Raw genomic sequence first — 13651 nt, 5'->3', positions numbered from 1 at the left:
ATTTGATGAAGGCTAAAGCAAAAATGGGAATGGGACTAAAATTTAATAAAAAAGATGGACAACTACCAGCTGTTAGAGGCCGCAAAAGACGTGCCTCACTTCAGGGGAGTGTACCTAAAAAGCGAGCTAAAAAATCTAACACCAAGAGTAAAAGAGTGCGGAATAGTTAATTTAGATAGTTCATCTGGCACACATTGGACAGCATATCGTAAAAATAAAGATATTGTAATTTATTTTGACCCATTTGGAATCCAACCTCCAAAAGAAGTAATTAAATATTTTGAGGGACATAAAATATTCTATACAACTGATCAAATAAAAGATTTAAATAGTTCTATTTGTGGAATTTTATGTTTATCATTCATAAAAAATTTTTGTTTATAAAAATGGATTCATTTACTATAACATTTTCGGGTACAGAGTCAGAGCTAAAGTCAGTGTTCTTTCCTCCCATAGAATTAAATGATGATTATGTAATTGGATTAGTAGATTTTCAAAGTTATAATTCTATATTTAATGTTAAAAAACCTCTAAATACTTTAACATATTACAAAGTAGAGAAAATGACATTACCAAAAGGAGAGATCTCTGTCGATGATTTAAACCAGTTATTAAATGGTAAACTTAAAGTTATAGTAGGTAAAAATGGAGAAGCATTAATTAATACTAAATCCAAACTTTTATTCAAAGGGCTTATTCCAAAATTAAATCAACTTAAAGGCAACAAATTAACCATTGGAGAAGGTGATGATGTTTTCTATTATGATCACAATGCTCCAGTTACAATAGAAATTTCTGAAGGAACATATGAGGTGGTTGAGCTTGCAAAGGAAATTCAAAAGCAAATCCCAGACTTTTTCCTTACAGCTAATAATAAAACTATGAAAGCTACACTACTTTCTAGCCACGTGTTTGATTTTACAAAACCATGTTTAGGGTCTGTTTTATTGGGATTTAAAGGTGTTTCTACTCCTGGTGTTCAGTTTGAATCTACAAATAAAATAAACATTAATAATGTAAATGTGATTAGAGTAAAATGTAATATTGCAAACGGGTCCTATTTAAATGGCAACAAATCACACACCATACATAGCTTTTATCCAGAAGCTCCTCCTGGCTACAAAATTATTGAAGTTCCAAGAAATATTATATATTTTCCTGTAAATAAGAGAAGTTTAGATGTTGTCAGTATTACATTTGCCGATCAGCACGACAAGGCAATTGACTTTAACGGAGAAGAAACTACAATTACTTGTCATATAAAAAAGATATGAGAATTTATAAGAATTTATCTATAAGTGTACAAAATGCTAGGTTCCTAAAGTCAATAGGACTAAAGTTAAAATTTTCTATTAATAAAAATGGAAGATTTTCTAGATGTTACAGGGAAATCCCAATTCGACGATAGTGTGGTTAAAATTACAAATCACTCCTATGTTCCCCACAACACTTTGGCAATAAATAATTCTGATGAAATTCGAATATGTATTAATAATCAAGATTTGCTAACTCTCCCATGTAGGAGTTATCTGTATATTAAGGGAGAAATTGAAAATCATGATAAAGGTCATTTTATAAATAATGCATTTGCGTTCTTATTTGATGAAATTAGATACGAAGTTGCAGGTAAAGAAATAGACATTGTAAGAAACCCAGGAATTTCTAGTCTTATGAAAATATTGAGCTCTTACAATAAAACTACTAAATTGTCAAATGTGGCATTTGATTCTGACACAAATTTAAAAGATTTCCATAATGGTGGTAAGTTTAGTACATGTTTGCCATTAGAGCTGTTAATGGGTGTATTTGAGGATTTTAATAAGGTATTAGTAAATGTCAAACAAGAATTGGTGTTGAAAAGATCCAAAAATGATTTGAATTGTATATTAACAACTGCTAGTGCTCCAGCCAGTGGCACTGTTGATATGATTCCCAAAATTACACTTAACTCAATTCAATGGGTGATGCCACATGTGACACCATCAGATGGGGAGAAGTTACAATTACAAAAGATGTTATTGCAAAATAAAAATTTGCAAATTGCATTTAGAAGTTTAGAGTTGCATGAACTTCCATCATATCCCAATACTACAAGACATACATGGTCAGTAAAGACATCTTCAAGTTTGGAGAAGCCTAGGTATATTATATTTGGTTTTCAAACAGCAAGGGATAATAGTGCACGAAAAAGAACTGATGAATTTGATCACTGTAAGTTAAAAAATCTCAAAGTATTTCTAAACTCTGAATATTATCCTTATAGTGATTTAAATCTCGATTTTGAAAATGGAGATGTCTCTAAAGCTTATGAGATGTTTATGAGGTTTAGAGAGACTTACTACAATACTATCCCAGATCCTATGATTAGTAGGGCTGAGTTTATGAAGAAATATCCACTAATTGTAATAGATTGTTCTAGACAGAACGAAACAGTGAAGGAAGGAATTGTTGATATTAAATTAGAGATTGAAACTGCAGAAAATGTACCAGCAAATACATCTGCATATTGTTTGATAATACATGATAAAGTGTTTGAGTACAATCCTTTGTCAAATGAGATAAATAAAATTTAAATAAAAGATGAAAAACATTCAACAAGAATTGGTTGACTCTGCAAATCAAATACGAGAGAAATATAGAGCTTTAAAACGTGGCAAATTTCTAGAGGCTGAAGAGAGGTTCCAAACATTCCAACCTTTAATAGAGCCATTACAAGAATTAAAAAAAATCACATCTATTGGTAAAACAGAGAGGCCTCAAATGGAGATACTCCCAATGACTCCATCTAGAATATCAATGATACCAAGATTACAACCATTACAACCATTACAGCAATCCACTCCACAGAAATTAGATTTTGGTCTTTTAGCATCAGACTATTTAGGAAATTACCTCAGTAAAAGTAGTATGACAGACACTACATATGGTATTAGACGAGAAGCAAATAAATTTTTTATTGGAAATAAGGAAGTTGATATTGCCAATGATGATGTTACAGTTGCAAATAAAACTTACAAGGGGACAAAAGGCTTGTGGCAGTTGTTAACTTTAAAAGAACCTGAGGATTATACTCCGGCTGATTTGCAAAATTATAAAGAAATTTTGGAAGCTACAAATGGGCATTTAAAGAGTTACAAAGATGGTGCACCAATTTCAAGTAATAGACATACTAAATATCTTAATATAATTAAACCTCTATTTAAATCTGTTGGTGAAGGTTTGAGACAAGTGACTGGTAATAAAATAGACTATATTTATTGGGATGATCCTAATGAGCTTGTAGATAGGTTAAGACTTCTTTGGCTAAGTCGCCAAGCCGGTAACTCAGGAGTGGATAATGAAATAGATTCCATTATTGAGGAATTGAGAGAAAGTGGTATTATTTATTAAATAAAAATATGTTTATAGATAAATTTTATCGTTTATATAATCCATATAATAAGCCTGCAGAACCCAGGGCTAGTCATGAACCTACTTTAAATTTACAAGACGATAGTTGGAATGGTTTAAACCGTAAAATTGGTAATGTTAAAGATGGGGAGATTGTAGATGATGTATCAACTTTGGGACAGACATTAACTAGAAAAGGTGATGTCTTTTTACAAGGTAAAACTAAATATGAGTTTTTAGAATCTAAGAATAAAAATTGGAATGCTAAAAAACAGAAAATTACTAATGTGAAAAAAGGTGAAAGTTTAGATGATGTGCCCACTTTACAACAGACTTTAATACGTAAAGACGGTGGTACATTTGTACAAGACAATAATAATTATGATTTTTTAGAATCAGAGAATGGTGTTTGGAATGCTAAGAAACGGAAAATTACTAATGTGGAAAAGGGTGAAAGTTTAAATGATGTGCCCACTTTACAACAGACTTTAATACGAAAAGAAGATGGTAAATTTGTACAAGACGATAATAATTATGAATTTTTAGAATCTGAGAATGGTGTTTGGAATGCTAAGAAACAGAAACTTAGCAATTTGATGGAAGGTACAGATAGTAAAGATGCTGTGAATGTTTCACAAGTTCCAAAAATGGAAGCAGGCTATTGGGATTTTAATAATAAAAGGTTAGTACGTGTAAAACCCGCCGTTGATGACACTGACTGTGTTACAAAAGAACAGACTATAACTTTTGATAAAAAAGAAAAATGTTGGGATGCCAAAAAACAATTTATAAGGAATCTGCCAAAGGGGGAATATTTAGATGATATTTGTTTAATGTCACAAGCTATGTATTATGATGGATCAAAATTTGTATATGCAGGAAGAAAATTTAATTTGATGGAATACAATCCTGATTTATTAGTTGCCGACCCTACATCTTTGAGTGGATTTAAGTATATAGATAATAGACCTTATATACCAGAAAACTATGTATTTAAAAGAATGGAAGATAATCTATTGATTGGGGCTAATGGTAATATATTTACAGTACAAGGAAAGAGTGATGTTATAAAAAATGAATGAAATTGCATACGAACTTCATAAGCCTGCAAGAAAGAATTTCATTAGAAGATCTTTTAAAGTATTAGGTATAAACGAAACCTTACAAATAGATTTAATTGATATGCAAAACTATGCTAGAGAAAATTCTGGCAATAAATATATTTTAACTTTAATAGATACATTTTCTAAAAAAGCTTATGCTGCTCCGCTAAAGAATAAGACAGGGTTGGTGGTTACAGAAGCCATTAAAACCATTCTACCAAAGGGGGTTAAAAACATTCAATCTGACAATGGAAAAGAATTTTTTAATCAATATTTTAGCAAACTAATGAAAAACTTAAATATTAATCACTATCACACATTTTCTACAACTAAGGCTGCAATTGTGGAGAGGTTTCAGAGAACTTTAAAGAATTGGTTATATAGGGAATTTAGTGCTCAGGGGAGTTATAAATGGTTGGATTTACTTCCAAAGTTAATTCGAAAATATAATAATAAGGTGCATAGATCTATAGGAATGAAGCCTAACCAAGTGAATATTAAGAATAGTAAATATGTGCATGAGAGGTTGACTTCTAAAGTAGTGCAAGTTAAGAAGCCAAGATATAAGGTGGGTGATAGCGTGAGAATTTCCAAGTATAAACATGTTTTTAGTAAAGGTTATACCCCAAATTGGACAGGTGAGCTATTTACAATAGCAGAAGGGTGTTTGGTCAAAAATTTGATGTCTTATTTTTTGTTATTGTTCAATTGTACTAAAAATTAGAGATACGAATATATAAGAAAAAAATTTTTATTTTGAATATTAAGTGAGATATGGAGCTTGAAAGTAGTAAATTTTTAAACTTTGGTACCAGTTCACAGGGAGAATGGGTAATGCGATTCTCACCAAAATTTGCATTCAGGTGTGGAAAAATAAGATAATAATCACTAGCTATTTAAAATTTAAAATTTTTAAAAAAATTTTATTTTTATTTTTTATAAATTTTTTAAAAAATTAAAATTTTTTTTAAAAAAATTTCAAAATAGCTGTTTGTTTTTGGGAAAAATGTATCTGTATGTTGAAACAAAAAAAAATGTGATATGTTAACTCGTTTGGGCTGTGAATTCGTACCTTTGATGCCTTGCGCTGTCGGAGCACTACTCGTTGAGAGTGTGTACACTAACACCGGGGCTTTAGAATACAACGATAAACGTATTCTTTCAATGCTAAAGGATGTTAATAATTACGTGATGTTAAAGTATTCTAAAGCCCCGGTGTTAGTGTACAAACTCTCAACGAGTAGTGCTCCGACAGCGCAAGGCATCAAAGGTACGAATTCACAGCCCAAACGAGTTAACATATCACATGTTTTTAAATTTCAACATACAGTTACATTTTTCCCAAAAACAAACAGCTATTTTAAAATTTTTTAAAAATTTTTTTTTAATTTTTTAAAAAATTTTTAAAAAATAAAAAATAAAATTTTTTAAAAAATTTTTAATTTTAAATAGCTAGTGATTATTATCTTATTTTTACACACCTGAATGCAAATTTTGGTGAGAATCGCATTACCCGTTCTCCCTGTGAACTGGTACCAAAGATTAAAAATTTACTACTTTCAAGCTCCATATCTCGCTTAATATTCAAAATAAAAATTTTTTTCTTATATATTTGTATCTCTAATTTTTAGTACAATTAAACAATAACAAAAAATCAGACATGAAAATTTGCGACCAAACACCCTTAAGAATACAAAGCCTGTGACTTATATCTTGAAAGATGAAAATGGCAATATAATCAGGGGAGGCTTCTATACAGAGGAGTTGTTAAAGACCAAATATAAAGACATGTATTTAATAGAAAAGGTAATTAGAAGGAAGGGTGATTTATTGTATGTCAAATGGCTTGGGTTCCCAAGTAGTCAAAATTCATGGATTTCCACTAAGGATGTCCAAGGGAGCGCGCCGTGAGCTGGGAGCACGTGCAAACCTCGCACTGTCAAGTTGATGATTTTGAGAATATACTTGTGAATGCATGTGGATTTGAAATAGTAATGAAGTTATACAATGGTATTGAACATTTATATTGGGGTGTACAGGCGAAGATCAGGATTTTTGGATTTGGTGGCTAAAAAATGATCCCCATGTTATTCTTATGGGGAAAAACGCCCCAAGTGACGTCATATTCTTCTATTGCCTCTACTCTAAATTTACACTTGTAAGGGTCAATAAATATAAGAAATAGCTTTTTAGCTTAATATCAAATATATTTATGGGGAATAAGTAAGGAATAAGGTTTGACAATTATATAGGGATATTTAGGCAAAGATCAGGATTTTTGGTTTTGGTGGCCAAAAAATGATCCCCATGTTATTCTTATGGGGAAAACATGCCTAAAGTGATGTCTCTTTGCTAGTTCGCCACTACTCACCGTTGCCTAGGAACTGTTTATTATTATTTTTGCTGATTCCTGAAATGACTTCTTCACATAACCTTAAAGTTGCGTTGGCTATCAGTGTGCATTCATTATTATTGTCAATAGTAGTAGTGTGGTGAAAAATAGTGTTCGTACCACGGACCAAAAATGGTTTTCGGCCCTAGGTACGAAATTTACTATTTCGCTACACTACTGTGAAATGACCTTTTTTCGTTGTTTATCACCTGTGAAAATTCACCATTACATTTTTTACTACGGCAAAAGAATATTTACTATGCGAAAGTAACGTTTACTATATTATTTGGATTTTCCGACGTAAACAAACAAAGATTTGTTACTGTTTTCTCAACTGTTTTAATTTTCAACAAACAAAACTGTAAAACCAAAGAATGTATAAAGTTTAAATTTAAGTTATAACCTGAAAAATACTGTGTTTTGGTGCAAAAGCACTACTAGAAAAATACCGGTATGGATCATAAACATAAACAAATGACGTTTTTGGCCCGAAAATAAACATGATTTAACATTGCTTAAATGGAACTGCCAAAACATATGTTCAATGCTACTAGTATAGGATTCGGGCCAACAACGTCATTTGTTTATGTTTATGATCCATATCGGTATTTTTCTAGTAATCGTGCTGTTTAGTAAGTGATTCGATCATTTCGTAAATTACTATTGTGTTACTGTACATTATTAATATACTATCGCTATGTTCAACTATTGACAAGAATGCAAACTAAAGCTACAACTAACTAAATCGACCGATAAATGATTAAAATAAAATTGTGATTGCCTACAATCAATGTTTACAACAGCTGACTTTTTACTCCCTTAGGGACTAAAAAGGCTTTACTTCCGGGCTAAAACAGCTACTTTACATACGCAACGGTTGTTTTTGCTGCAGTCAGACTTAAACGTTTTTGTCATAAAACCAATTGCGAAACATAACTTGACTTTCTGCATGTTCACTATTCCATAGGACATGTAAAATTATCCTGTTAAAACATTCTAGACCTATACCTATTAACTAAATCCAAAGTAGTGTTACTGATTAAAATAAGTAATTTTAACATCCATTGTTCGTGTTGAATAGAAGTATGCAAAGTTGTTAAAAGATAAGTAGGAAAAAAATATTAATCTGTATTAAAAATAGGTAAATTTAATACGTACAATCCATTGTGACAAACACCAGTAAAATTGGAGTTTGGGAGAGAATTCCTACACGAACGTGGGTTATAGAGCTCTTCCCATGAAGAATTCTAATCAAGGGATGCCTTCTGTTGTAATGGAAATTCACCTGCAGGTATTGCTATATATTCCGTCAGGCCGAGACCGACATTTCCCAATAATTGTGTATTAAAATAAATAAAACTTGCTCACAAATAAATAGGAATTGCAATGACACAAATAGTTAGGCTATTTTTATTACCCTTATAAAAAGTTCAAAACTTTCTGCAGTAAAAGAAATAAAAATAACAACGCATGTTCAATTTCAGTTCTTGACAACTTCCAATAAGTCCGATACAAGGACGAGCACTATAACTACTCCGAGACAAATAATGAAACTGTGTAGCCACTTTTTGTTTCAAAGTGGAATCATATATGTAATGGGATTAATTACCTTGAAAAAAGCATATACACAAATTAACATATAATTTGTTGAAATACCAAAAGAGATTGATAAGAAACTAGCTGTACCCGCGGGCTTTGCCCCGTTTTACTTCATAAGTGAGCTCGTTCGCATGGCTCAATCACGTCCTGGTTGAAGTTTGTTCGCTACGCTCACTCACCTTTAGATTGGAGCTCGTTCGCTGCGCTCACTTGCCTTCAGGTTAGCTCGTTCGCTACGCTAACTCGCCTCCGGGTTGAAGTTCGTTCGCTACGCTCACTCACCTTTTGGTTGCAAATTAGCTGTTGTCATAAATTTAAAAAAGAATAATAGTGCTGAACCCTGTTGGTAATCCTTGTAACTTTAATGCTATTGCACATCATAGAACAGAACCAACTTGTTTAATTGAAACAGCTGTTAAGATACATTAATTCCATTTAAATATGAGTACTCATAAGGTTAACATGGGAAACTCCAGAGCCACTGGGGCGGGGCCCGAGAGCCCGATCAGAATAAAAACCACTTAGTTTTCCTATTTAATGCCTAAAGAATCAGTGTACCAAATTTCAGCCTCCTAGGTAAATGGGAAGTGGGAGAACTAGTGATGAGTGAGTGAGTGAGTGAGTCAGTGAGGGCTTTGCCTTTTATATACAGGGTGTTCATTTGAAAACTTTCCATATCTGTTGTGTGCCAAGGTAAGGCTTTTTACACTTGTTTGTTCTCATTTCCCCCTAATTTGGACATGCCAAATCCAATAAAATTATTTTCAATTTCGAAAAATACCCCAAAAGGGCCCAATTTGGGGGGTAGGGGTGCTTTTTGAGAAATTTTCAAATGTAAACATGGGTTGTGTGATACATCAAGTTAAACGTCTAATCATCCCGACTATTTTGGTGCAATAAAAATGTAATTATCTTTAACCGTATTTACAGGGTGGTTCAAAACATTTTAAAAAAGGACTTTGAGGTTATGTACCGTATTACCCGAACTACTGAACGGAACAGCGCCAAATTTATTTCCAAGCTTATTCTTGATCTACTCTTTAAGATAACTTGTAATAAGGGCATTTTCCATGTTATTTTCTAATTTTTTAAAAATCTCAAATTTTAAGAATAAAAGAAAGCTGAAAACTCAAAATTCTTAAATAGCAAGGTATAACAAATTTCATACCACGTGAAAGGTCCTTTTTTAACAAACATTTTACGTATTTAAGTTTTCTTTCTATCTCTTACCGTTTAAAAATTGCAGCAGAAAAACTGAATTTTCCATAGTAATATTGTAACTAGTTTTCTAATAAAACAGCCAAAATTCGTTTCTAGACACATTTAATGGTGCATTAACTGAAGGAAACAATTCATAATTATTGATACCCTGATTGACAAACAAGTTATTACGTTTTAATTTGTGAAAAACAAGTCGTATAGCTGATGAGGACAACCTACATGTGGGCCGCTTTCTGTAGTACCATTGACTAGTCAATGGTAGTACTAATTTCAAAAAGTACTATTTTCTATAGTATCTAATCGAATATGGTAAACACTTAAAGAAATAGACTTTATTTTTACTTATTGGGCAGAACAAAAGTGTTTCAGGATAACTGCAAAGTGTTTAACAAAAAATATCCAGGTAAGACCTTAAGTCATAAAGCTGTAAATGATTTAGTTAAGAAATTTCTGAAACTGGCTCAGTTACCAATGAGAAAAGAACAGGATGAAGGGTCCAAGATGAACTGACACAAGTAAAAGTAGTTGATCAATTTGTAATTAATCATAATACATCGTTGAGCAAAGTGCAATGCGTGTTTTGTTAGAAAACTAGTTATAATTTACCATAGAAAATTCAGTTTTTCTACTGCAATTTTTAAACGGTAAGAGATAGAAAGAAAACTTAAATACGTAAAATGTTTGTTAAAAAAGGACCTTTCACGTGGTATGAAATTTGTTATACCTTGCTATTTAAGAATTTTGAGTTTTCAGCTTTCTTTTATTCTTAAAATTTGAGATTTTTTAAAAATTAGAAAATAACATGGAAAATGCCCTTATTACAAGTTATCTTAAAGAGTAGATCAAGAATAAGCTTGGAAATAAATTTGGCGCTGTTCCGTTCAGTAGTTCGGGTAATACGGTACATAACCTCAAAGTCCTTTTTTAAAACGTTTTGACCCACCCTGTAAATACGGTTAAAGATAATTACATTTTTATTGCACCAAAATAGTTGGGATGATTGGGCCTTTAAATTGATGTATCACACAACCCATGTTTACATTTGAAAATTTCACAAAAAGCACCCCTACCCCCCAAATTGGGCCCTTTTGGGGCATTTTTCGAAATTGAAAATAATTTTATTGGATTTGGCATGTCCAAATTAGGGGGAAATGAGAACAAACAAGTGGTAAAAGCCTTACCTTTGCACACAACAGATATGGAAAGTTTTCAAATGAACACCCTGTATATAGATAATAGTTAAAATTATGATAAGAGGTCTCTTTGCACACAGAGCTTACTTTGGTAATTCGTTAACTAGCCTTTTGCATCATAACATCTGCTTCATGCTTGCTATAACTTAAACAAAGAAATAATACTAACAATGCAACCTTCAACATTGCAATAAATCCATGTGAATTGGTTTATTTGTGTTAATGTTTCTTTGTTTGCTGCAAGATTTGTTTACCCAGGGTTGCCTATCAGTCAAATGGGTTGTTTTGTACGATAAATGAGTGGCATTTGCTCTATGTATCTCTCACTTAAGCCTAGAGGGTAAATTTCTTAAATAATTTTACTTTATTTTAACAGACTAAATTTTATAAGCTTAAATGTCATAAATGAGCATTGAATGATTTATTAATATAGGTTATTAAGCTTATTGTGTTCATACAATTCAATAATTTATTTTTTTTTTTAAATACAACCGACTTCAAATGCTCTAAAAAGAATGAAATAAATTCAATGAAGTAAACTTTTGTATTAGTCAAGCTCACGTATTTTAAGTTTGCGCGGCTCTATGATGATTTTTTATACAAAATGAAATCTAGACTGTAGAGGATGTCCACATTGCAGGTGACTATCTATAGCTAAAGGTGATTATAATCTTATAGTGGTATTAACGAGTATCTTTAAAAAGATTATAATGTATTTACATATTTCTAACTTGGAAAAGTAACGTTTTAATTTTAAACTAGCTTCTTTTCCCTATCATATATCAAAATAAATAATTTTTTTATTCATATAGAACATTTGTGTGTGTTATTTTCATAATTCAATCATTCTGAAGTAAACATAAAATACAAGAAAATACTTCCTTTGATATATATAAACAAAACAGTTCAGTATGTTTTTTTATATAATTATGTTATCCAGCGACAATTTATTGATTTTCAAAATACACTCTCAATATCTTTTATTTTATTCATATTTTTGCAGTTAGAGCCGCGCCGACTTGAAATACGTGAGCTTGACTAATACAAAAGTTTACTTCATTGAAATTATTTCATTCTTTTTAGAGCATTTGAAGTCGGTTGTATTTTTTTACAAAAATAAATTATTTCATGATTTTTAGTGACTGTATAATTTGTTATATATTAATTACTTGAAGTTTTTTGATAAGCAAAACTGTTTGAAACAATCAAAAGTGCCACAGAACAATCATTATTTTTAAACAGCTTGAGTCACCTGTTCAGGTTATATAATCAATGGGTATAAAAATTAAAATTTTTAGATTCTCCTTAAAAAACAAAGAGTTGTCCATTACATTAGGCCGAATGAAAAGCTAAATGTCTTTACTAGGGACATTGAAATGCCAGACATCATCGTTTTCTGCAATTGGTGTACTTCTACATTATAAAAAGAAATACAGTATGGTCCCAAGCCGTTTGGAACAATAAGAAAGTTATTCCTCAGCCACCAGCACTAAAAAATCTCTTAAAAGTAGAAAATTGGTTGTTAACACGTACAGTATATTACTTTTGAAAAATACGTATATGATTGGTTCAGCTAAAAGTGGTGTAAGGGGTAGGTGGTTTTGTTTGCTCAAGATGTAGTCGAAATTGCAAATCAGCTTCCCATTTCCTAAGCAGGCATAATATTATTGACAGTGGAGAATATTAATAAACATTCCACATCTTCAAATGCATGTTTAGTAATTAAAATATTTAACACTTTTAAGACGATTGACGAGTATGCAATCTCACACCTCTTATGTCGTTTAAGGAATAATTGCATCTAATTTATATTTGGACCTCTATTACGAATGCTTTGGTTTTCACAATACACCTTAAATTGCCAATATCATACAGCTATTCACTATGTTTTTATAAGTCAGAACATTTAATACTCAAAACAGAATCATACACAAATCAGGTCAAACGTTGATATATGAACCAAACATAAACCAACAACAACCAATAACATGAACCAAAACAAAATGCATTTTTTCAATGTAACTTACTTAGGCTCCATGGCAAGAAATAGTTTATTAATCAATATGAAGCAACTGTTTCATGAAGAAACTGTCTGTAGCTTCATTTAAATGGTTTTAACTAACAGCTGTAGGAATGTTATTACTATTCATTGCCTTCTCTGCAAAAATATAAACAAAACAAATGTTGAATATTTGAGGTTTTCAGCATTTTTCACCACACAAATATTTCTCTTAAACATAATGAATGCTATATATGGTACCAAATAGAAACTCTCCTGGTTATTTTGGTGCTATAACCACGCTGATCGGTAAAAGAATCACAGAGAAATTGGTGAACATACATAGAAAAAAAAACATCGCCACAGACAAATTGAGAACCTCCTCCTTTTGTTGGTAGTGGGGAAGTCGGTTAAAAATAATATGTTGCGTACATTTAAGTAACTTGAATGATTTAACCGCGGACAATGAAGATAAATAGCATAGACTGTATCAGCCGTAATTTGATTACTTTTAAACTAAGTTTACCTAAGAGGTATACTTCTAGTCCAGTCATATTAGGTGAAAATACCCCTATATCTGGAAATAATTCCTTAAATGAGGAAACTTTGTATCTGTGCATATAATTTAGTTCGCCTAGTCAACTTATGACAAAGTGTCGTATGTTCTGGGATTGTGAGCTGGACCTGAACCGCTGACGAGGTCTATGGATAAAAGCTTAACAAACACACTTGTAATGTTTGACTAAGACATAGA

This window comes from Macrosteles quadrilineatus, unplaced genomic scaffold (assembly GCF_028750875.1).
Source record: "Macrosteles quadrilineatus isolate MER2022 unplaced genomic scaffold, UCM_ALF_1.0 Scaffold_2__2_contigs__length_208266976, whole genome shotgun sequence".
NCBI classification, from domain to species: Eukaryota; Metazoa; Arthropoda; class Insecta; order Hemiptera; family Cicadellidae; genus Macrosteles; species Macrosteles quadrilineatus.
This window is presented reverse-complemented; position numbering follows the sequence as displayed.